The sequence below is a fragment of the Acinonyx jubatus genome, chromosome X (genome assembly GCF_027475565.1).
Source record: "Acinonyx jubatus isolate Ajub_Pintada_27869175 chromosome X, VMU_Ajub_asm_v1.0, whole genome shotgun sequence".
In the NCBI taxonomy this organism is placed as follows: domain Eukaryota; kingdom Metazoa; phylum Chordata; class Mammalia; order Carnivora; family Felidae; genus Acinonyx; species Acinonyx jubatus.
In genome coordinates, this window is record NC_069389.1 from 22,446,279 (window position 1) to 22,470,660 (window position 24,382).

Below are 24,382 nucleotides of genomic sequence, written 5' to 3' on the forward strand. Positions count from 1 at the left end.
AATACATGCTTAGGCATCAATAAAATTATTTCAGTGTGTTCCTTGTGCTTCCCATTGAAATCAATGAGTTGAGCAATAAAAGTAAATAATGAGGGCTCTCATGCACCTAAGATATCTAATAATTAGTAAATTCAGGAAGAGAGAAAGTAAGGGCATCCTCAGGTTGCCCAAATAAAGATGAAACACTGTTGGAGCCTAAATTTTGGTGGAATGGTGAAATGGAATATTCTTTGTGGCTTTCTGGTAATTCCTTTTTTTTTTTTTTTTTACTGGTCAGTACAAACTTTTAATTAATATCTCCAAACATATAAAATTTCTTCCCAATTTGAAAAGTTTTCACATTTATCCCCAAATTATTTAAAATGTAGCATACTGTATTACCAGAATAGGACAAGAAATGAAAACTGCGCAGCAGTTACCTTCATGAACATGGAAATACAAAAATAATGCATTCAAGAAGAAAGCAATTCCACAAAAAATATGATATGTATATCATGTGTATATTATAATAATCAATAAATTTCCATCAACTAATACTATCTTAACTTTGGAAAATCAATGCATGCAGTCCATCAACTTAAAAATTAAAGAAGATTTCATACGCTAATCTCAAAAGATGCAGAATAAGTGAAGACATTCAACATTTGTGGGGTTTTTTGCTGATAGGTTTTTTAATCTATTTTATTTTTTTAAAGATTATTATTTAAATCCAAATTATAATATATAGTACAATAATAATTTCAGAAATAGAATTTAGTGGTTCATCGCTTATGCATAACACACAGTGCTCATTCTGGTAAGATTTCAAATTCTTGCTAGAGTGGGCAAAGATCTGACTCAATCACCAAAGTAGGTATACTTACCCAGTTCCTACACTCCAGTCAGTTCAGAAACCCAGAAAGCCTTGACCGATGGGGAGGCTATGTCACATTGAAAGATGTCCCTGCAATGCAGCCAGAAGGGATTACAGTGATTCCTCCAAGCCTTTTCCTAGAGGGAATGATAGCCATTTATTGAGATGTATGGGCACTAGGGGGAAAAAAATGTCCTATACTTTTGGGAATTATTAGATGCTAGCTATGAATTGCCTCTAATCCCTGGGGAGTTGGAATGCTGTCTTGATTTGCTGATGTAAATGGAGGCTTAGGGAAATCAGGTGTAGAATGAGTCTTGAGCTAAGTTCATTTAACCGTGGGTTCAAACAGGCCAGAGACTTATCCTGCGGTTAAGTTCTTAGTTACTGAGTATATATTGGCAAAGATTTGTGAGGCATCTGACAGAAACCCCACATTAGCCCCTGAATCCATGGAGTGAGAGCTATTAAGAAGGCCCAAAAAAGTTTAAAAAATAAAAAATAATTTTTTAAAAAAAGAAAAGAAAAGAAGGGCCTATTTGAAGACTGGAACTGTGCCCTTCTTCCAAAATAGTAAGCCAAAACACTACCACATCACCAGAGGATTTCGGAGATTAATGCCATTTTAAACGCTTAAAAGGTGCAGTTGTCAGTGATTTTCATTTAACTCACCTATTTTACAGTGCAGAAGGCACACGGATCTCAAGGACTGACTGTAGATTATTATAAATGTAACCATATGGTGATTCTAGCTGTTGTTCAGAGAAAAATATCACCACTAGAGCATACTGACACTGACCCTGGCACCTGGTATAAAGCTGACTTAGCAAACACTACCTTTTCAATACAAATCAGTAAACATGTGAAGTTGTTTGCTTTCCCTGCCAAGGGTGACAGTGCATGTTCCTCGTCTTATCTCAGCACTCTAACAACTCTACTGCTCTTGTTTAAACTGTAACACGTGACAGGGACTTTGGTTTTATCCACGTGCCACAGATCATCCCTCTGGCCTATGACATTGATTATGCTAACCGAATCTCGTCACAAAGAAGCAGCGAGCACCCTAGGCGGCAAAACACAAACATACAATCCTTGAAAAGTTCACTTGCCACCTCAATGAAGTTACTAGGTATCCAAGAGTCCAAGGAACACTGGGACATTCCCTCTAAAGCGAGAAATAAGTTCCTAGAACTCAAACGTTCCACAAAGAAGAAAGAAGCACATTCTGGGAACCGGGAAGCAAAACAAACCACGCTCAGTAGTCCCTGTCTGATCAATTTGGGCACCTCAGGAGCTAGCCACTTTGGATTAAGGCCTCAAATGAGAGAGAATTCTATAGCAAGCTGAGACGGTGGTTCAAAACACCTGAGCATGTGACCTTATGACCTAAGAGGGGCAATGATAGTTACAGTGTCTCTGGCATAGAGGCAAAGCACAAAAACGAATCGGAGCAGAGACCCCCTAGAGTTTCGGAGGAGGGCGATGCTATAATCCGCCCAAACCTTCTCCCTTTCGTTGGTTCATAAATTAGGCCTCCACAGGCAGAGGGAAAGGAAAAGGCAAAGACAGAGGCAGCCACTAGGGATGGATAGGGGGCGGGTTCAAGAAGCAAGGGAACTTACCTGCTAGGCTTGTTTTGATGCTCAAAGATGAGATCTCCGCGCCCCAGTGCAGAATCTTTTTTTTTTTTTTTTTTAAAGCAAGTCCTACACTCAATGTGGGGCTTGAACTCATGACTCCGAGTGATGCAGAATCGCATGCTCTACAGACTGAGACAGCCGGCACCCTGACCACCAGAATCTTAAAGTTTACCGAGGCCTTCACTGGGTTCAGTCATAGTATACTGAGCAGGTGGGCTCAGGAACACAGTGCTCTAAAGCCTGCGTCCCGGCAAACAGCTTCCGGTGGTGGGAGCACGTGTTAGAGGTACATTACAGGCACAGGTGGTGGTGGGGAGGCTCGGACTGCCTGGGTTTAGCTCCGGGGGTCAAGCAGCGGTCATGCCCTCTCCGTGACCTCCGCCAACACCCTTTGGAAATGAGGCCCTAGTCTGCTATAGACGCTGATAGGGAAGGAATGTGTGAGTACGGAAAATCAAGTGGGCGTGCAACCTCAGCTTCCCACTGTTGATTATGTGCTACCGGACACATTTAGTCATCTATTTGGGTTTAGATATCAATATTCCATTTCCTGAAATGAAATGAAACCTAGGACACTTGTGCAAAACAGCTTTAATAGCACAAGCAAATTTTATGAGCCTGTGGTTCATACTCTCACTGTACCTACTTCTGCTGCTAGCTACTGCTCCCTGGGTTTCACACCTATGGTTTTAAGGGGACTTCCCTGAAACCAGTGAAAAGAGTCAGAGAAAACATGGACCGTGGACGGTTGTGCGTGTTTGAAGGCACCCGCTGGCAGCACCAGTTTCCTGTGTTACAGCCTTACAAAGGAAAGCCTGGGGTGAAGGGAATTCTGCTCAATGGGCAGAACCTTGAGTGTATATTCTCTTTGTATAGAAAGAGCACCTGTGATACTGTTATACAGTGACTCACGGACAGTTCGGGTAGCACTGATGACATTTTGGTAGTAGCTACTTTTGTTCCTTTAAAGCCCAACAGCTCCTCCTAGGCACCAGCTCCTTCAGGACCTCATGAAGGGTTCTAGTGACAACTTTTCCTCCTCTTGCCTCCCAATATTAGGGGAGGTAAAAGGATTCCCACAGGGGCTCTCTGAGTGGCTCAGCATTCCTTATTGGTCCCCTTAATTCTGTCCTTGCCTTTTATATAAAAACTTCACCAAATTCAATCAGACCTTTTTGAGTTAGCATTCTATTTTCTCAGGGTACCATGACTGACGTAGATGTGATGAGAGGCAACCAAAATTGCCCTTTTATGTATTTAAATGTTGATTTATTTGGAGACAGAGCAAGCACATGTGCATGCATGCACACGTGAGCAGGGGAGGGGCGGGGAGAGGAGAGAATCCCAAGCAGGCTCCTTGCCGTCAGCACAGAGCCCAACGTGGGGCTCCATCTCACAAACCGTGAGATCACGACCTGAGCCGAAATCAAGAGTTGGACACTTACTGACTGAGCCACCCAGGCACCGCACCCCTTTATTTACAAGACAAGTCTAGGGATCCAATGAAATGTAAAGTTCTTAAAAGAGAGCTGTTGCTGATTATCATGATTAAACCCTTCTAGAAATGTAGTTTACCACTGAGATGTAGCCTATGTGGAAATGATCAATTTAACCACCTCAATACACCCAAAAATATAACGGTAGGGGAAAAAACAGGGTAACAGTGATTTTCAAAAGTAATTTTAGTTAGAGATACAATAAAGTGGGGGGCACCTGGGTGGCTCAGTCAGTTAAGCTTCTGACTCTTGATTTCTGCTCGGGTCATGATCTCACTGTTTGTGGAGTTCAAGCCCCACAATGGGTTCTGCACTGACAGTGTGCAGCCTGCTTGGGATTCTGTCTCCCTCTCTCTCTGCCCCTCCCTCCCTCTCTCTCAAAAATAAACAAACATTATATAAAAACACTAACATGGAATTAGCATGTATTAGTTACTGGTTCCAAGCATATACCATTTCTTTATGGACAAGGATGGTTAACAGTTGTTAAGTGGAACTATAAGTATTCTTAGTATATAACACCCTTATACCCATCAGGGGAGTTTTTCTTGTCTACTTCTTTCTGTGAGTGTATATGAGACAGTGATGCATGAGTATGGACTAGTAGGGATAGGAAAATAACTACAGTAGTTAGATAACGGCAGACCTGTTTGCCAGATGTTGGCTTTCTCTGGCACAAAACCAGGACTGAAAACTAAAATCTGTTTTTAAAAAAATCTTTTCCAGTTTAGGTGCTCCATTAAGACGTTAATAATTGTAAGAAATTTAATGGAATATGACACTTAAATGCGAACAATGACTTTATGTTTTTCTGAATCTTCAGAAGCCAAGCTTGAGGAGCTTCCCATTTTCCTGAGTCTTTGCTGTAAAGAAAAGGGAATAAGGACGTAGGGTAAGTTTGGGGAGCCTGGGTGGCTCAGACAACCGTTAAGTGTCTGACTCTGGATCTCGGCTCTGGTCATGATCTCACAGTTTGGGAAATCGAGCCCTGTGTCAGGCTCCATGCTGTCTGTGCTTGGGACTCTTTCTCTCCCCCTCTGTTTCTCGAAGTCTCTCTCTAAAAATATTTTTTAAAAAAATAGGGTAAGCTCATGCCATCAACAGTATTATCTCAAGACTTAGTGAAACTGCATACACTTAAAAAAGATGCCACATCTGTATTTGAATTAAGATTCTTGGGACTGAGTTTATTCATTTGTTCAATAAGAAATTATTGAGCACCTACTCTGTGTCAGGCGCTCCTCACACCACTGGGGATCCAGTAATAATAAACATTGTTTAGGGGCACCTGGGTGGCTCATTCGTTCAACCGTCTGACTCTTGATTTCGGCTCAGGTCATGATCTCATGGTTCATGAGATCGAGGCCCCCGTCAGGCTCCGCGCTGGCAGTGCAGAACCTGCTTGGGGTTCTTGCCCCTCTCTCTCTGCCCCTCCCCTGCTCGCTTTCTCTCTCAAAATAAATAAATTAATTAAATTAATTAATAATAAATAAATAAATAATAAATAAATAAAATAAATTTTAAAAATGTTTGAATTTTAGTAGAGCTATGTCGAAATTAAATAAATAAGTAAAGCCTATTCCACGAGACAGTAAGTATATGGAGTAAAAATAAGGCAAAGGAGATGGATAGGGCTTTTTAAGGAGTGAAATAAGAATTCCAATGTTAATAAGTTGGTCAAAGAAAGTCTCACTGAGAAGGCCTCATTTGACATAGAACCTGAAAGAAGAGAGAGGAAACCAGGTGGGTACCTTTAGAAGAGCAGTCCAAGCAAGGTCAAATGAGGTAAAAGTTGCCGTTCAGAGTGTGTGGGCACTCTGGGCTCATTTGATATACTTAACCTTTTAGCTCAGGGCAGAGGTTTTCAACTCTATTCACTACTGATATACTGGGCCAAATAATACTATTTTTGTGGAGACTGTCCTGTGTGTTACAGGATGTTTACCAGCATCCTGGGTTCTACCTGCTAGAAGCCAGCTACTTGAGACGACCAAAAATGTCTTCAAACACTGGCAAATGTCTCTTGGGGAGCAAACCTGTGCCCGTTGAGAACCAGTGACTAGGAGAACACAAATAGTGATGGCCAAGTATATTTTTCTTTAACTGCACAGCAATCATCTGCTAGGCCTATAAAATGAAGAATAAATTCGTTTAGATTTTTTGGCCTCACTACATACTCAGTGTGAACTCAGCGGGAAGAATTTCATGACAGATGGTTTTTCTAGTCCTGAGATGATACTTGCTTTTCCACCCATTCCACCCATGTCCTGCTGTGTATGCTTTCTCTGGCTGTGGCAAGTCTTCAGAGTTCAACCATGGCCATTACAGAGCATTAGGCTGGGTCTCTCTAATGCATATTCATTCAACGACAGGAGCTTCTGTAGAGAGTGGAAGCAGGGACAGGAAAAGATTCTGATCACAGCCAGAAGCCTTCACTCCACCATGTAACCTTGTCACCCTCAGCACCTTGCAAAGTTCAGAAGCAAAATCTGGACTGACAAACTGAATACTTAAAGCACCAGCACCATTCACAGAGATGATTTTTCAAACTTCAGGGGGTATAGAACTCTATAAAACCCAGAGTCTAAAAGGCATGTCGAGAACACAGAAAACTGTTCCCTGGGTAGTAGTAATCACAAAGCTACTGATATGTATGCCTACATATACGCAAACACAATTTCCATTGAAACCCTGACTCGCTTTGGATATATATAGACAAAAAGTTACAAAAATTTGATATTCTTATGTTAAACACACCCATTTGAGAATCATATTCAGTAAACTTGAAAAGAAATTCCCCTTACATCTCTAAGCCTGGATCCCATCCTTCCTCTCATCAATTGTAATGTATTTTATGCTTAACTTTTGGCTTAAGCATATTATTGGAAAATATGTATTATTATTTTATAAGCATGTATTTTTAACTTATGTAAATGGAATTTTTCACTGAGCCTCATTTTTAAGATTCATCTGCATTGCTACATGCATTTCTAATCAGTTGTTTCTAACTACTGAATAATGGGTCGATTATATCCAAAAGTTCTTTGCCATATACTCTTCCAGTGAGGCACACACCAGTAGTTTCCGATGCTGTACCAATAATGAAGCAATGTGCGTGATCCTTTAAGTCTGCTCATGGACCTACCTAAGATTCTTCCAGGGAAATATCCATAGTAGAATGGCTGAAGTCTAGGTCATATTTATTTCATTTGACAATGTAGCACTTGATTACTCTCCAGAATAGCTGCACCTGTAGCACTACAACTGCTCCAAAATGTGGCAATATCCGGCTTCTTCAATGTTGCCAACCCATTCTTATTACAAATTACTATTAATTTGTTATTTCAGTAACAATTTTTGTGATTAGCTCTGTCCTCTGAACAGCTTTGCCAATGCTTTTTGCACTTTTTGGATTTCTAATTCTATAAGTTGATTATTTTTCTATCAGAGATTATGTGCATTTTCTTAATTTGTATTAGGTTCTTGAACAATTCTGTACTAATTACTTGTCTATTTTAGACATTGTAAATATTACATGCTCAAACACTCCTCAAAAACTGTGTCCATGGTGGTTGTCAGGGAACAGAAATCTTTGCTTCCAATGTAATACAAATTATAAAAAAATTTTGCTTTCTCTGCTTTTTATTCAGTAAACATATGATAATCATCTATGAAGTGCTGAACTCCAGGGAAGAGATTCTTAGTCCCACTCACCCAGGGGTTATTAGTTGAGGAGAAAGAGCCATAATTGTAATTAAAGGCAGAATTAAGTGAAAGAAATGTCAGAACACTGAAATTAGAATATAGGAATTGGAAAAGTATTAATGAAGATCAGCTCTGCTGAAGTCGTACGTGTAGACAGAACAAGCCTAGACTCTTTTGTGACAAAGGGAGGCAGACTTTCCACCTCTCTCTTAGCTATCATCCCAAACTTTCTATGTGTTTCCCTAGTGGAATGACAGCTCCTTAATCTTTTTTAAGAGCATTTATTGAGACAGACACTGTCTTGGAAGGCAGTGATGTGGAGATGACTGAGAAACATATCCTGCCTTAAGGTTACAGCGAGAAAACCTAGACACTTTTCTTTTCACTTCACGTACTGGGTTAGGAGGATCCTGAGCCTGTTTTATTCAAACTATTTAACTCTGAAATTCCACAGCTGTTCTTTCTGGATTGTATTCTGCGTATCTTAGCATCACCCTTTAACAACTGTTCGTTTAAATTCTGTATTTGTTTCATTTAATATAGCTGAGTCCCACAGGGAGATAGTGCACATATAGTGAGGGAGTTAAGAAAAGGCAGATAATAAATATAATAATATACTGGATGGAGAACAATAAAGACATGGACGCAGAGTATTGACACAATCAGATTTCCATTTTAAAATGATTATTTAAACTACAGTGTGAGAAATGTGTTAGGCTTATTTTGCTTTTAAAGTAGTGGATAAGATCAGTGTAGGAAAGGAGGTATGAATATGTTTTGGCTATGCAGAGGACAGGCAAGGTGGTCTTTACTATGGAAATATCACCATAATTGAGAAAATGCAGAAAGAGACTGTTTATGAGGATAAATTCACTAGCATTTTAAAAATTCATTACCAGTTTGTATACCTTCGGGTGAACTATCACTGATGACTTTTTATAACTGATGTAGTCAGCTGATGTCAAGTATATAATCCCACGTACTATTCGCACAGTCTGCAATAAAAAATGCCACACAAAACATGGTGTAAACGTTAGAAATGTATTTTTTTACACTTCTGCAGACTGGAAGTTCAAAATCAAAGTGCTAGCAGGGTAAGTTTCTAGACAAGCCTCTCTCCCTGGCTTGCACAAGGCTGCCTTCTCCCTGCATTTACACATGGCCTTTCCTGTGTGTACACACGGAAAGAGATCTATGGTGTCACTTGCTCTTCTTTTTCAAATATTTATGTATTTACCTAGTTATTTTTTTGATTAAGTAAGACCTGTGCTCAACATGGGGCTCGAAGTGATGATCTCAAGATCAAGAGCCACATGATCTATGGATTGAGCCACCCAGGTGTCCCTTTCCTCTCCTTTTAAGGCCAGTGTTCCTTACATATTAAGGCCCCACCCTAATGACCTCACTTCACCTTAATTAACACCTTAAGCTATTTCACCAAATAGAGTCAAGAAATGGAGATGTTTCAAATACATTAATAGAATCAGGATTCCAAATACTTAAAACCAAAAGATCATGGATCAGCAAGGCAATCAGAACAGGTGCTCCTTTGAACACTTCGGTTTGAGGGGCCATGATGGAGCTAACAATGAGAGCACATGCTCTAAAACATACACTCATTCTCACACAACACTGGTGGGAAAACAAGTAAGTGGGAACCACCCACGGGGAACCCCTGGAATCCCTGGAAAGTTCACACATCAGACCAGGAGCAACCAAAGAGCCGGCTGAAAAGGGGGAGACACAAGGTTCAGGAGACATACTTCAATGATGTGTGTGGAAATAGGATTCTAAATACATAAAACAAAGAATACGGATCAACAAAGCCAGGAAGAGGAGGACACTTCCTGAACACTCTGGTTCAAGCAGCCACAGTGGAGATGGGGATAAGCCATTCTGCACAGAACATGCACATGTTTTCACACATCACTCATGGAGAACTAAGTGCTGCGTGACCCCTGGGACTCCACGGGAGGCATAGCAATGTCCACAGATCAGGCCAGCAGGAAGCAATCCACCTTCTGGAAGAAAGGAAAGCAACAGATAGCAAGAGATGTCTTGCCTACAGGCATATGTGTCACTAGTAAATACCGGCTTGGAGTAACTAATTCAATGAGTCGATGAGAATCATCCCGAATAGGCAGATTCGCTTCTCTTCTACGAACTCTGAAACTTGCTGCACACGGCTGCAAAATTAATGCATTGCGACCACGTTTCTCACTAACCAAAATTTCCGCATGGCCCATGGGACCAGCCAGTTGCAACCAATACAGATCTGGGGGGCTGGTTTGTGGGTTAGATGAGCAATTTCTTAACTACTTGACACAATTAACTGAGCTTAGAGAATATATACATGTCAACTAGTTACAATTTAAAATCCCATTTCTTTTTGGAATTCCCGTTTCTTCCTCTTGAAATGAAATCCTTTCATCCCATTTATATTAGAGGAAAACAAATGCTGAGATACCTGCTATCCGGGCATTCCTGACACTAAGGGCACTCAGACCATGTGCCCTCAGGAATGTCCAGCTTCCTAATTCACCTATGTTGATGAAGTTCTAGCATAACCTCTCTTCCAACACGAGCCCCAGAAGATAAAGTAAGAGTGGCCCAATGCAGCAGCGTCAACGTCCTCTAGGCACTCAGGAGAAATACAGAACCCGCCCCCCCCCCCCACACACACACACATACACACCCACCCCTCATGTACCGGGTGGGACAATGTGGGGGTGGGGCAGGGGACCAGCAGTGTGAGTTCCAACAAGCCTCCCAGGTGATCAGGATGCATGCTACCACTAGACGTGCACCACCTAACAGCACGGGAGCAACCACTTACTAGGCCACTGTGACCAATGAAGAGGATCCTCCTGTGGCCACGGAGGTTTCTGAGCCTCTGGAGCAGCTGATATCACATCGCCACCTTGTTCTAGAAGCCCAAAGTTTCCAGGTGAAACCGCCACAAGTGGGAGCACCTGGTCATTCTCACAGGCGTCCATAAGGGGTCTTCTCCAGTGCTACCTTGGAGCAGACATCCAAACAGCCCTCTTTGGACCACAGCCTTTCTCAGAGAGCATCTTTTCCTTCACGGGTTTGAAGACCACTCACTGTGTCTGCAGTGAGTGGACTGCTGGGCTGGCCCTCATGGGGGCAATTCTCTGAAGCCCCCTGCATTTGGCTTGAAACCAAGGGAAGTCCGTGTTTCTCCTTCCCTCCTGAGCTGGGGTAAAATGCCTGATAGGGTGGCCACAGTCTGAAAAGAGTCTTTCCCCCGCCTTGCTGCACATCGGTTCTTTGACATCCCCTCCTTGAGCGAAGAGTGAATGTCCGCAGGACGCCTTCTGGCCAGGTTTTGGCAAGACTGCCCCACACCTCACTTCGGAATGTGGGAACGGAACACTCCCCAACTTCTGCTTTTAGCGTTGGCAGGTCTCTGGCGAGACGCTCACACAGAGGAACTAGTGCTTTCAACATCCAGTTTGATGCAGGCTTTCGGGGCTGTATTTGACCCACCAGATCTTTATGCACAACGCCTCTAGCCGTGAGCAATCTGGGTGGGTGTCATGTCCTTTCCGAGAGCAGAGGAGGCAGGGCCCGAAGTGACCACAAAGCAGTAGTGGCTGCATACTGCCGTGGCCTCAGACAGACCATGGACAAGACGATTCCCTGCCCAGAAGGACATCGGCCAGGCACGTCCACCTGGTGGGCAACCTCCTCCTCAAGAGCACAGGAGCTCAAGAGCACAGGTTCTGGGTCCTCGCCCTCTAAGTGTCTGTCAGAGCTCTGACACTTGTTTACCCTGTGACCCCGGGAAGCTTCTTTCAGACCCTCAGTTCCTAATACTGGCACACGGGTCATATTTCAAGACCTGGCCCTGGAAGAGAAACTGAAACGACATGAAAAATAAAAGCCTCAGTACAACTTGTGGTCCACAACATGGTAGGTAGCTCTCATTGCTAGTCATCCACCCACACTTCACACTCCGTCTAAACTTTTCAGAGGACAGTGAGTGAGCTACAGCAGTTTTTCTCAAAAGGCAACGCCCCAAAGCATTAACGTCACGTGAACGGGAAATGCTCTCACCTGTGAATATGTAGACACTCCGTGGAAGACAGACTTCCCTGGAAGACCTCGGGAATGGGAGAATTCTATGGGTTTAGGGGGGGTGGGTGTGTGTTTGTCTGCCTGTCTGTGTGTCTCTCCTTGTTTTTAAACTCTCTCGACTATTCTCTCTTCGGAAGCAGAGCAACTTTTCTCGCTGCCTTGTTCAGACCTTAACTCGTGGAGCAGAGCTGTGATTCTCAAAGTGTGGTCCTCGGGTCAGCGACATCTGGGCACCTCTTAGATAAAGAAATGCTCACTCTTTCCACCCAGACCTACCCAGTGGGACACTCTGAGGGAGGAGCGGGGCACAAACAATGTGGACTTGAAAAGCACACCAGGGAGTTTAATGAGGGCCAAGCTTGCAGTAGTTCCTTCCCCTTTCACTCATTTCAATCCATATTTTCTGCTAATAGAAGTCCTCTGGGAAGTCATTTAAAACACACACACACACACACATGAAGTATGTTTGTTTGTTTGATTAATTGATTTTGTTTATCTCCCCCACACTGAAATTTGGGTTACCTTGAGGGGTGGTGTCCCAGGGCAACAGGTGTATGGGCTGCTCGTGCTGGCAATCTGATCTCTGGTTTGAGAGCCTCTGCTCTCTGCCTATCCTGGCTAAGTGTAAATTTACCCAGTAGGGAAAAGACCTAGTTTCCAGAAATCTCAGGAGTCCACCTCACACTGGCCCGCCTCTTGGCCTGGGGCATAGAGGATGGAGAAACAGATTCCTGTCCTCCTCCCCCGCGCCCCGCCCCGCCAGGGTATGGGGGGAAGTGTCATTCAATTACGTGTAATCAACACATACATAACAGAAAACATCAAGGATATACATATTTTAACTGAATTGAACTGAATTGAATTGAACCTTCTACCTCCCATTATAGGCTTGGACATACAGGAATTCTTGAATTTCTCAAGACCATGGTGAGATTGTGTGCTACTCTGGTGTTCTGCCTGACACTCCGCCCTCAGATCCCGGCTCGGGAATCTCTCAGTCCCTGACATACCCACCCTGGTCTGCTTCTCTCCTATCTTCCATTTCCACGGGAGCCTCGTGTGCCCCCCGGCAGTCAACCGAGGGCAACAGTCACACTGGCCTACATAATATCAGCTGTTCACGTGTTAAACGTGCAACATCCAAGGCCCACTCAGACCTACTGAGTCTTAAACATGGAGAGTACAGGAAGGGGTCCAGCAATCCTCCTTCCACAACTGCAGTAAACGCGCATGTTTGAGAAAATGACCATTCACCACCTGGGAGAACACTTACTGTGCCACTTTGAATCCGGAGGGTCTCCACTGATTCTGTAGTCTGAGGCACCAGAGCATTCAACGCGCGTCTTCCGCTCATTCTATGGGTCTGTGGGGAGCACGCGTGAATGGCCACCTATGGAACTTCCTTTGGTTCCCTCTGCGTTTTGGAACCTCTGGGTTGTTCTCGGAGGAAATTTTAATGAAGGATGACCTCCCATGTGAAGTGGGATCCCACATTTGACCAGGGATTTCAGGTCTACGGGATTTCCTAGGGTAGCTTCTTTTTTTTTTTTTTTTTTTTAGAAGACTAAAAGCCACTCACCCAGTCGCGCACTCACTGTGTCTGCAATGAGTATAACACGGAGCTGGCCTCACTGGGTCAGACTTCCTGAAGCCTCCTGCTCTTGCCCTGAAACGACGGGCAAGCAGATGGATGCCTTCCCTTTCTCATGAGGTTGGAGAAGAGAACCACTGCACAGAAAGGACCCTCTCCAATTCTTCTTTCAAGTTCATCCACATCAACGCTCCTCTATCCCCGGGTGGAGAGGTAAGCTATTGCCTGCAGAACCCATTTGCGTTGTGTCCATCGCGAGATAACCCAAAACCTCCCTTTCAAAGATGCAGGCCCCCTCCACTTATGCTTGTGGCTATTAGAATGTGGGGGCAAACTGTCACGTAGGAGGTGCTGTTGCTTTCCACATCCAGAGCAACTCAAACTTTGAGAGCCTGACTAACCCACTGTAACCTCACAACAAATAGGTTTTAATAAATGACATGCAGGGAACATGTTTCTATGTGCCCCAAGAGATATAGACACATGCATGAAAGTAACATAGGCATCTTGTCTGAAGACATTGGTTACTGAAGTAACAGCATGGATTATCATGGGGCGACCTGCCCCAAGCATACACAAGTACTGACATTTCACCAGTGCTAAAACAATACGTAGATGCACGAGCTTCCCTCACAAGCACTGGAGAGTCCACAGATCAAGCCAGTAGCAAGAAATCAACCTATATGAGAGGCAATATCAGCAGTTTCAGAGGAGACATAACAACACTACCAATGGAATGAGGATTCCTAAGACATGAAACAACGAACCAAAGATTGCCTATACCAATGTTAGCAGACATCTTTTCTATTGACATTGCTTTCCGCAGCAAGAGCAAAATCCAAGGGACGACATGTACCGACGAATACACGAGTCTTCACAATTCATTCTGCAGAAACAATGAGTCCCACGGGCCTCTGCCAAAAGCTGTGGAAAGTCCACAGATAAGGCCAGCAGCAAGCAATCAGCCTGAAGGACAGGCCAACACAGCAAGTTCAGTGGAGACATAGCAACAATATCAATGGAATTAGGATTCCAAAGACATGAAACAACAAAACACAGGTGGCTTATACCAATGGTAGCACACAACTTAATGACACTGCTTTTTGCAACAATAGCAAAATCCATGGGGTGACATATATCGAGGAGTACACGGGTATTCACAATTCATTCTGTGAAAACAATAAAGAGTCCCTCGGATCTCCGACAAAAGACCTGGAAAGTCCACACTTCAGGCCAGCAGCAAGCAATCAGCCTGAAGGACAGGCCTAGACAGTAGGTTCAGTGAAGATATATCAACAAAATCAATGGAATGAGGATTCCAAAGACATGAAATAACAAACCATAGATCGCCTATACCAATGGTATCGGACATCTTGTGTGAAGACATTGGTTTATGCAGCAACAGCATAGAATGCCATGGGGTGACATGCATCGAGAATACACAGGTACTCACATTTCACCAGTGCTAGAACAGTAGGTAAACACACAGGCCTCCCTCAGAAGCACTGGAGATCAAGCCAGGAGTAAGCAATCAATCTGCAGAAGAGGCTGGGACAGCAGGTCCCAAGGAGAGCTATATAGGAGAGCTATATCAACAATATCAATGGAATGAGGATTCCAAAGAAATGAAACTAGGGACCATAGATCACTTATACCAATGGTAGCAGACATCTTATCTAGAGACGTTGGTTTATGCAGCAACAGCGTGCAATCACAGCAAGCAATCAACCTCCTGAAGAGGCCAGGTCAGCAGGTTCAGTGGAGATATATCAGCAATATCAATGGAATTAGAATTCCAAAGACATGAAACAACAAACCATAGATAGCCTATACCAATGGTATCGGACATCTTGTCTGAAGACATTGGTTTATGCAGCAAGAGCCTAGAATGCCATGGGGTAACATGCAGTGAGAATACACAGGTACTCACATTTCACCAGTGCTAAAACAGTAGGTAGATGCACAGGCCTCCCTCAGAAGCACTGGAAAGTCCACCTATCAAGTCAGTAGCAAGCATTCAGCCTGCAGAAGAGGCCAAGTCAGCAGGTTCAGGAGACACATATCAACAATACCAATAGAATTAGGATTCCAAACATGAAGCAATGAACCATAGATTGCCCATACCAATGGTAGCAGACATCCTGTCCAATGACATTGCTTTATGCAAATAGAGCAAAATTTCCATGGGGCGACACATACCAAGGAGTACACGAGTCTTCACAATCATTCTGCGAAAACAATAAGGAGTCCGACGGGCCTCTGCCAAAAGCTGTGGAAAGTCCACACATAAGGTCACCAACAAGCAATCAGCCTGAAGGACAGGCCAAGACATCAGGTTCAGTGGAGATATATCAACAATATCAATGGAATGAGGACACTAAAGGCATGAAACATCGGAGCATAGATCGCCTATACCAATGGTAGCAGACACCTTGTCTGAAAACATCGGTTTACACAGCCACAGCGTAGACTTCCATGGAGCAACATGCACTGAGAAGACACAGGTACTCACATTTCACCAGTGCTAAAACAATAGGGAAAACATGGGCCTGCCTCAGAAGCACTGGAGATTCCAAAGACCAAGGCTGCAGCCAGCAATCAGCCTGCAGAAGAGGCAGGGACATCAGGTACAGGAGAGATACATCAATAATATCAATGGAACGAGGATCCAAAGATATGAAACTAAGGACCACAGATCTCCTATACCAATGATAGCAGACATCTTGTCTGGAGACATTGGTTTACACAGCAACAGCATGGATTACCATGGGGCGACCTGCCCCAAGAGTACACGAGTAGTCACAATTTACCAGTGCTAAAACAATAGGTAGACACACAGGCCTCCCTGAGATGCATTGGAAAGTCCACATATTAAGCCAGGAGCAAGCAATCAACCTGCAGAAGAAACCAAGTCATCATATTCAGTGGAGATGTATCAACAATACCAATGGAATTCAGATTCCAAGACATGAAACAATGAACCATAGATTGCCTTTACCAATCATAGCAGATATCTTGTCCAATGACATTGCTTTTCACAGCAACAGCCAAATTTCCATGGGGTGACATGTACCGAGGAGTACACGAGTATTCACAATTCATTCTATGAAAACAATGAGGAGTCCCACAGGCCCCCACCAAAAGCAGTGCAAAGTCCACAGATAAGGCCAGCAGCGAGCAATCAGCCTGAATATAGGCCATGACATCAGGTTCAGTGGAGATATAGCAACAATATGAATGGAATGAGGATTCTAAAGACATGAAACAATGGACCATATATCGCCAATGGTAGCAAACATCTTGTGTGAAGAAATCGGTTTACGCTGCACTAGCATAGATTACCATGGGGTGACATGCATGGAGAATACACGAGTACTCACATTTCACCAGTGCTAAAACAACAGGTATACACATGGGCCTCACTCAGAAGCACTGGAGAGTCCACAGATCAAGCCAGCAGCAAGCAATCAGCCTGTAGAAGAGGCCATGTCAGCAGTTTCAGTGTAGAGATATTAACAATACCAATGGAATGAGGATTCCAAAGACATGAAACAACGAACCATATATTGCCTATATGACTCATTGAAGACATCTTGTCTAATCACATTGCCTTTTGCAGCAACAGCAAAATTTCCAATGGGGAACATGTGAAGAGGAGTATACTAGTATTCACAATTCATTCTGCAAAAACTATAAGGGGCCCATGGGCCTCCAACACAAGCAGTGGGAAGTCCACAGACAAGGCCAGCAGCAAGCAATCAGCCTGAAGGATTGGCCAAGACAGCAGGAGATATATCAACAATATCAATGGAATGAGGATTCCAAAGACATGAAACAAAAGAGCATAGAGTGCACATACCAATCGTAGCAGACACCTTGTCTGAAGACACTGGTTAATGCAGCAACAGCGTAGACTGACACGGGGCGACATGTGCTGAGAATACGCAAGTACTCACATTTCACCAGCGCTCAAACCATAGGTAGACACACAGGCCTGCCTCAGAAGCACTGGAGAGTCCACATATCAATCCAGTAGCAAGCAATTAGCCTGCAGAAGAGGCAGAGACAGCAGGTTCAGGAGAGATATATCAACAATATCAACGGAATGAGGATTTCAAAGATATGAAACTCAGGACCATACATGGCCCATGTCAATGGCAACAGACATCTTGTCTGGAGACATTGGTTTATGCAGCAATAGCATGGATTACCATGGGGCGAGCTGCCCCGAGAGTTTATGAGTACTCACATTTTAGCAGTGCTAAAACAACAGGTTGACACATGGGCCTCCCTGAGAAGCACTGGAAAGTCCACATATCAAGCCAGTAGCAAGTAGTCAACCTGCAGAAAAGGCCAAGCCGGCAGTTTCCGTGGAGATATATCAACAATAACAATGGAATTAGGATTCAAAGACATGAAACAATGGACCACCGATCGCCTATACCAACTGTAGCAGACACCTTGTCTAAAGACATTGCTTTATGCAGCAACAGCCAAATTTCCAGGAGGTGACATGTACCAAAGAGTACACAAGTATTCCACAATTCATCACTTTAAAAACAATATGCAGAGCACAGGACTCCCCTAGAAGCCCTGGAATCTTCACAGATCAGGCTAGCAGCAAACCATCATCCTGCTGATGAGGACAATACAGCATTTTCAGGAGAGATATTTCAACAATATTCATTGAGTTAGTTTTTAAAAAATGAAACAAGAGATCATCGATTACCAAAACTAATGAAAGAAGACATGCTTTCTGAATACTTTCGTGTAAGCAACCTCAGCATCGCTCGGGATGAAATGACATTAACCAAAATGTACACACATAATCACACATAACTGGTTGGAAATCTATTAAGCACCATCTATGCGACTCCCCTGGATGCACTTTTAAGTCCACAGATCTGATTGGAGCATGTATCAGCCTGCTGGAAGAAGACAAATCAGGAGTTTCACATGAGATATTTCAACTATGGGATTCCAAATATTTAAACAGGAAATGTGTGGGTCAGCAAAGCTAACATTCATGAGTGCTCTTTCTGAAAACTCTGGTTGTGGTGGCCACAGTGAAGCTGGGGATTAGACGACTTGCACAGAAAAGTGCACAAGTATTCTCATATCACTGGTGGGGAAACTACTAAGCATAATATATGGGGTTCCCCTGGAAGCCCTGGAAAGAACACCAATCAGGCCAGGAGCAATGAATTCGACTACTAAGGAGAACAAAAGCAGATTCAGGAGAGATATTTCCACTACATTAATGGAATTACGATTCCATATAAGTAAAGCAAAGAATATGGATTAGCAAAGCCAAGGAGAAGAGGCATGCTTTGTAAACATTTTTGGTTTAAGTGGCCCATAATGCTGGGAGTAGAGGACCTGTACTGAAAAGTGCACAAGTATTCACATATCACTGATGGGGAAACCTGGGAAGTTGACAGTTTACGCTGGAGGAGGTAATCAGCCTGGTGAAAAACAGCAAACAGCAGGTCAGGAAAAATATTTCAACTACATTAATGGAATTAGGATTCCAAAAAGGTAAAACAAAGGATTTCGGGTCACCAAAGGCAAGGAGAGCAGGCACTCTCTCTGAACTGTTTGGTGTAATTGGCCACAGTGGAGATGGGGATGGGATCTTCTGCAAGAAACATGCACATGTTTTTCACACATCACTGGTGGGGGAACTAAGCGCTGCGTGACTCCATGTGACTCCACGGGAAGCACAGCAATGTCCACAGATCAGGCCAGCAGGAAGCAATCCACCTTCTGGAAGAAAGGAAAGCAACAAATACCAAGAGATGTCTTGCAAATTTGTGTATGCGTCGCTAATAAATATTGGCTTTGAGTAACTAATTTTATGATTTCAGCAAGAATCATTTGGAATGGGCGGATTCACTTGTCTTCTACAAACCTCTGAAACTCATTGCACACTGCTGTAAAATTAATGCATCGCCAACACATTTTTCAAAAAACGAAATTTCAGCATGCCAAATGTGATCACATATTTGCAACACATTACTTATCGTGGGGCTGGTTTGTGGGTCAAATAAGTAATTTATGAACTACATGACACATTTAATAGAGCTTAGAGAACATATACCTGTAGACTAGTTACCACTTAAAATCTCTTTTCCCTTTGGAAGCTTCCTCTTGAAATGGAATGGTTTCATTCTATTTAAATTAGAGGGAAAGAATGGGTGAGATGCCTGCTATTTCGAGCTTTCCTTCCACTCAGCGCATTGGGACAATATGTCTTTTAGTATGTCCAGATTCCTGATTTACCTGTGTTGTTTTAATTCTTAAATAATCCCCCTTCCAACACTAGCCCTGTCAAAGCAGGGTGGCCCAATGCAGCAGCATCAACATCACCTTGGCACTCATTAGAAATGTAAAACCTTCATACCCTATGCCACATGTATGGGATCAGAGCCTTTGTGCATCAAGAAGGGGCCCAGCAACGTGATTTTCAACAAGCTTCCTAGATAATTTTAGAGAATGCTGCCATTTCAGATCCACCTGATGGTACAGGAGGAAGCACTTACTGGGCTGCTGGACCAATGAGGAGGATCCTCTATTGGCCACTGAAGTTTCTGAGCTTTCAGAGTAGCCAATAACATCACTTCACCACATCATCACGGCAGCCCACGACATATCGGAAAAAACCATCACAGACGTGAGTCTGTGCAGATCTCTCAGGTGTTGTGAGCTCCTCATCATTCTTAGAGAATGTGTTAATAATGGATTATCTCCAGTGCTCCCTTGGGCCAGTCAGGCAAACAGCCATTTTTTTTTTTAATTTTTAATTTTTGTTTTGAGTGAGATAGAGAGAGAGAATGAACACAAGCTGGGGAGGGGCGGAAGGAGAGAGAAACAGAAGGAGAGAGGGCAAGAATCTTAAGCAGGCTCCATGCTCAGTGTGGACCCCAATGTGGGGCTCGTTCCCACAACCCAGGGATCATGACCTAAGCCGAAATCAAAAGTCAGAGGTTTAACCAACTGAGCCACTCCAGTACCCCAAAAAGCCATTTTTGGACTATAGACTTTCTCAGAGAGCTTCTTTTCTCTCAGTTTTGAACACTTACTGTGTCTGCAATGACTTTACTGCTGGGCTGAACTTGATAAGTGGCAAATATTCTAAAGCCCCTTGCACTGGGCTTGGGACAATTAGGAAACCAACTTTCTCTGTCTCATGAGTTTGGAGAAAACACCTCCCCTTTACAACTCTTTCAAAAAATATTTTGTGAAGGAGTTCTGGTCCAGGACGACAATGTGGAAAGAACTTGAATTCACCTGCTGTACGGACACACCAAATTTACACCTATTTATGGAACAATTCCTCCTCAAGAAGGTATGAGGGCTGATGGTACAGTTTCTGCGCGTAAAAGAGTGACCATATACAGAAACCATATACTTAAGAGAGAGGGAGCATTGTCACCAAGGGAACTCCCACCCCCAAATACTTTGAACTGCAGTGTGGAGGGATAGTACTGACCTTAAGCAGACTTACCTGCCCTCGGGCATGGAATAACAACTATGGTTTAACAGGGCAACTAAAATATTAAAGAAGCACCCCTAGAATTGTGTCCTATGGTGAAGGAGGCGTTTAAAATCAGTCTTTATCAGGTGATATGGTGAGCACCACTGTTACCCTACCCCTCCTCTTTCATAGCACAGATGGGAGCAGGGCCTGGGTGCCAAGCTGGCCTGCGCCTCAGTGAGCCCTGGGCTCCTAGCCTACACTAACCCAAACACCTTGGGGAACAGGAAAAGAGCCGAATCTTAAAGCAGCAACTAGGATATAGAGAAACTGTGGGTCACCTCAATGCCACACTGGGACACTGCTGATCAGGAGTCACTGTAGTGATCCTGTCATCATGCCAAGGTAAAAGAGGCACAAAACACTGTGGAGCATTCCACGTCTATAGCTGTTGGGCTTCAAGCTGCTCACTAGGGTGCCCCTGACACAGGGTGCTCTGGAACATCCTGGCTCACATCTGTTTTAGTTCCATCACCCCTGCTAGAGTCCCTTCCGTGCTTAGTCACCTCAAGACCTGTGGTCCACACACTGCCTTGGCTCCAGACACCGTGTCAGCGCATCCCCTGCACAGAGTGCCCCAGGATATCCCAGTCCACGCTGGCCTTGGCAGCATTTGCCTTGCTAAGTCCCACCTGTGCTGAGGACCCCAGGATACCAGGGCTTGCACTCACTTGGCTTCAGCTGTCCTGCCAGGACACTGTCTGCACGGAGAGCCCTGGGACGCCCTGGTTTGCACCCACTTCAGTTTCAGGTCCTCCCAGGGCACCTTCAACACAGAGAATCACAGGACTGCCCCTGCCCTCACCCACTTTAGCTACAGCTGTCCTACCAGGGCACCACCTGCTCAATGGGCCCAGGACTCCCCAGCGTGCACCCCACCTTGGTGCAGGCTACCCTGCTGAGCCATCCCACAGCTCACACCCATCTCAGCTTGAGCCACTCCACCAAGGCATCTTCTGCATGGACAGCCCCAGGACACTCTAGCTTGCACACACTTCACCTTCACTTGTCTTGCCAGAACATCCTTTGTGGGAAGAACCCCGGAAACCCTAGCCCATGCCAGCCAAAGCTCCGGTCGGGCAGGCAAAGTTAACCAGGCACACAGAGCCTACATAGGGGAAGACTGTATGTGAGACCATTCCTTTAAGGTTAGGAGAAATAACTGTTTCACCTAGTTCATAAAAACAGAGAAAATCAAGCAAAATGGGTAGAGAGAATATGCTCCAGATGAAAGAACAAGAAAAACCTCAGAAAAAAGACTAAATGAAACATAGATAAGCCATATGACGGATGAAGAGTTTAAAGTAATGATCATGAAGATGCTCACCGGACAGGAGACAAGGGTGGAAGAACTTGGTGAGAGTTTCAACAAAGAGACAGAAAATATTAAAAAGAACCAATCACAGTTGAATATAATAATTGAAATTAAAAATACACTAGCGGGAATCAACAGTACATTAGCGGATGCAGAAGAAAACATCGGTGATTGGGAAGACAAGGTAATGGAAAGCACCCAAGCAGAAAAGCAAGAAGAAATAATTTTAGAAAATGAAGATGGATTTAAGGGACCTCCTGATAAACAACAAGACAAAAGACATTGACATTACAAAAATCCCAGGAGGAGAAGAGAGAGAGAAAAGGAAAGAAGACTTATTTGAAGAAATAACAGAAGATGACTTCCCTAATGTCAGGAAGGAAAGAGACATACAGGTTCAGGAAGCACAGAGAGTTCCAAATAAAATGAACTCAAGGAGGCTCACACCAAGACCCATAATCATTAAAATGTCAAAGATTAAAAATAAAGAGAAAAAATTAAAAGTAGCAAGAGAGATGTAAGAAATTACATACATACGTAGGAAATACCACTAGGCTATCAGCTGATTTGACAGGAACCTCAGAAACCAAGGAACAGCACTGTGGTGGTTTCCATGTTTTCTTTTGTATGTTGTATTTTCTTTTTACCTCATATATCCCAGACCTGAACTAGAAAAACCAGGCAATCTGAAAATGCCAAAGGGTGCAGACAAAAAAAAAAAAAAAAAAAAAATGAAAAAAGCTTGCTCTCTTCGGACAAAGGACTGGGAAAGAAGCAGACAAATAAGACAGGAATTTTGTACACAATAAAATTTCTGGGCCAAACTCCAAACTCCCACCACAACTGAGGCCCTGTGGAGAACTTAGATATTCACCATTAATTACCAGGGTATAAAGACTCACTCCAATCTGTCCATCCCCTTGGTGACCTAATTTTTCCATTTAGTAGGCATGGGCATGGCTGAGAAAGAAAGAAGTAGAACTTGGTTACAGCCATGCAATTTAGCTAGACACTGAGATACCACCACACATTTACTAGAAGGGATACAACACAAAAACATGACCCTAAGAAATGCTGGTGAGGATGCAGTGCAAAGGAGACGCTCATTCACTGCTGGCAGGATGGACAATGGACTATCAGACTGCAAACTCTAACATATTCCAAATACCTTAAAGTATACCTATCATGTGATCTAGCCATACCATGTCTTCACATTCAACCAAGAAAAATGAAAACACACATGTATACAAAGACTTGTACGATAATGTACACACCATGGGAAAGAAGGGAGGTAGAAGCAGAAACAGGAAGGGAAAATGCAAAGTTGTACAAGGAAACTTGAGTGAAGGGATGAATATGTATAGCATTTTGATCCTGGTGATACTTTAGCAAATGTATATACAAATGTAAAACTTATACTGTTTAATTTAAATTTGCAAAGTTTATTTAAACTAAATTGTATTTCTATGAAGCTGTTACAAGCCGTGTGATACAACAATATGTGTGGCTAAAGGAATATTTATAGCAATAAATGCAAAAATCTCAAAATACTGAGGAAAAATTTGTAATTCAATACCAAACCAGTAATAGAAATGAAACAATAAATTTGGGGGTTGTGGGTGATAATAAAAGACATTCAGAGAGAAGGCTAAGATACATGTTAGACTTTTCAAAAAGCTCCATAAACATCTGGCTAGAATGATTAAGGAAAAAAAAGATGAGGAAGCATAAGCATATATTCAATATCAGCAATGCAAAAAAGAAATTTTCATGCCATATCCCAGTGACACATACATAATTATATAAACAACTTTACCCTAAAAAGTTTGATACATGAAAAGAGAAAACACCAGGGAAAATATGCCCTAATGAACAATAAAACTTACAAAATCTCGTCAATATCTATATCTATGTACCAATCTCAACTGCTTATATCTACATTGTGTAAATCAACCGTGTCTATAGTGAAATACCTTCTTATAAATGACTTCCACATACTGGTGCCTGAAGGCACAAACTTTCCCATATAATGGAAAAAGAAGTAACAGCAATCTTGCACAAGCCTGTCCAAATAATAGAAATATAATAATGTTTACCAAATGCTTTGTGAGATCCCAATAAGCTTTACACCAAAATGATGAAAA

General features: G+C 43.2%; 2 long non-coding RNA genes across 2 annotated transcripts in view; both read right to left on the reverse strand.

Moving 5' to 3' along the window:
• Window positions 1–3,118, reverse strand: part of LOC128311575 (uncharacterized) — a 130,068-nt gene extending 126,950 nt beyond the window's left edge. Inside the window, exon 1 of the long non-coding RNA XR_008290059.1 lies at window positions 864–3,118. This is a non-coding gene — a long non-coding RNA (uncharacterized LOC128311575). The remainder of the gene's footprint in view (window positions 1–863) is intronic.
• Window positions 3,119–8,707: 5,589 nt separating this feature from the next.
• Window positions 8,708–13,347, reverse strand: LOC128311501 (uncharacterized). Its single transcript, XR_008289949.1, has 3 exons — window positions 13,069–13,347; window positions 10,531–11,577; window positions 8,708–9,715 (listed from the first exon to the last, which is right to left on the reverse strand). It is a non-coding gene; the product is annotated as an uncharacterized LOC128311501 (long non-coding RNA).
• Window positions 13,348–24,382: the final 11,035 nt, after the last annotated feature.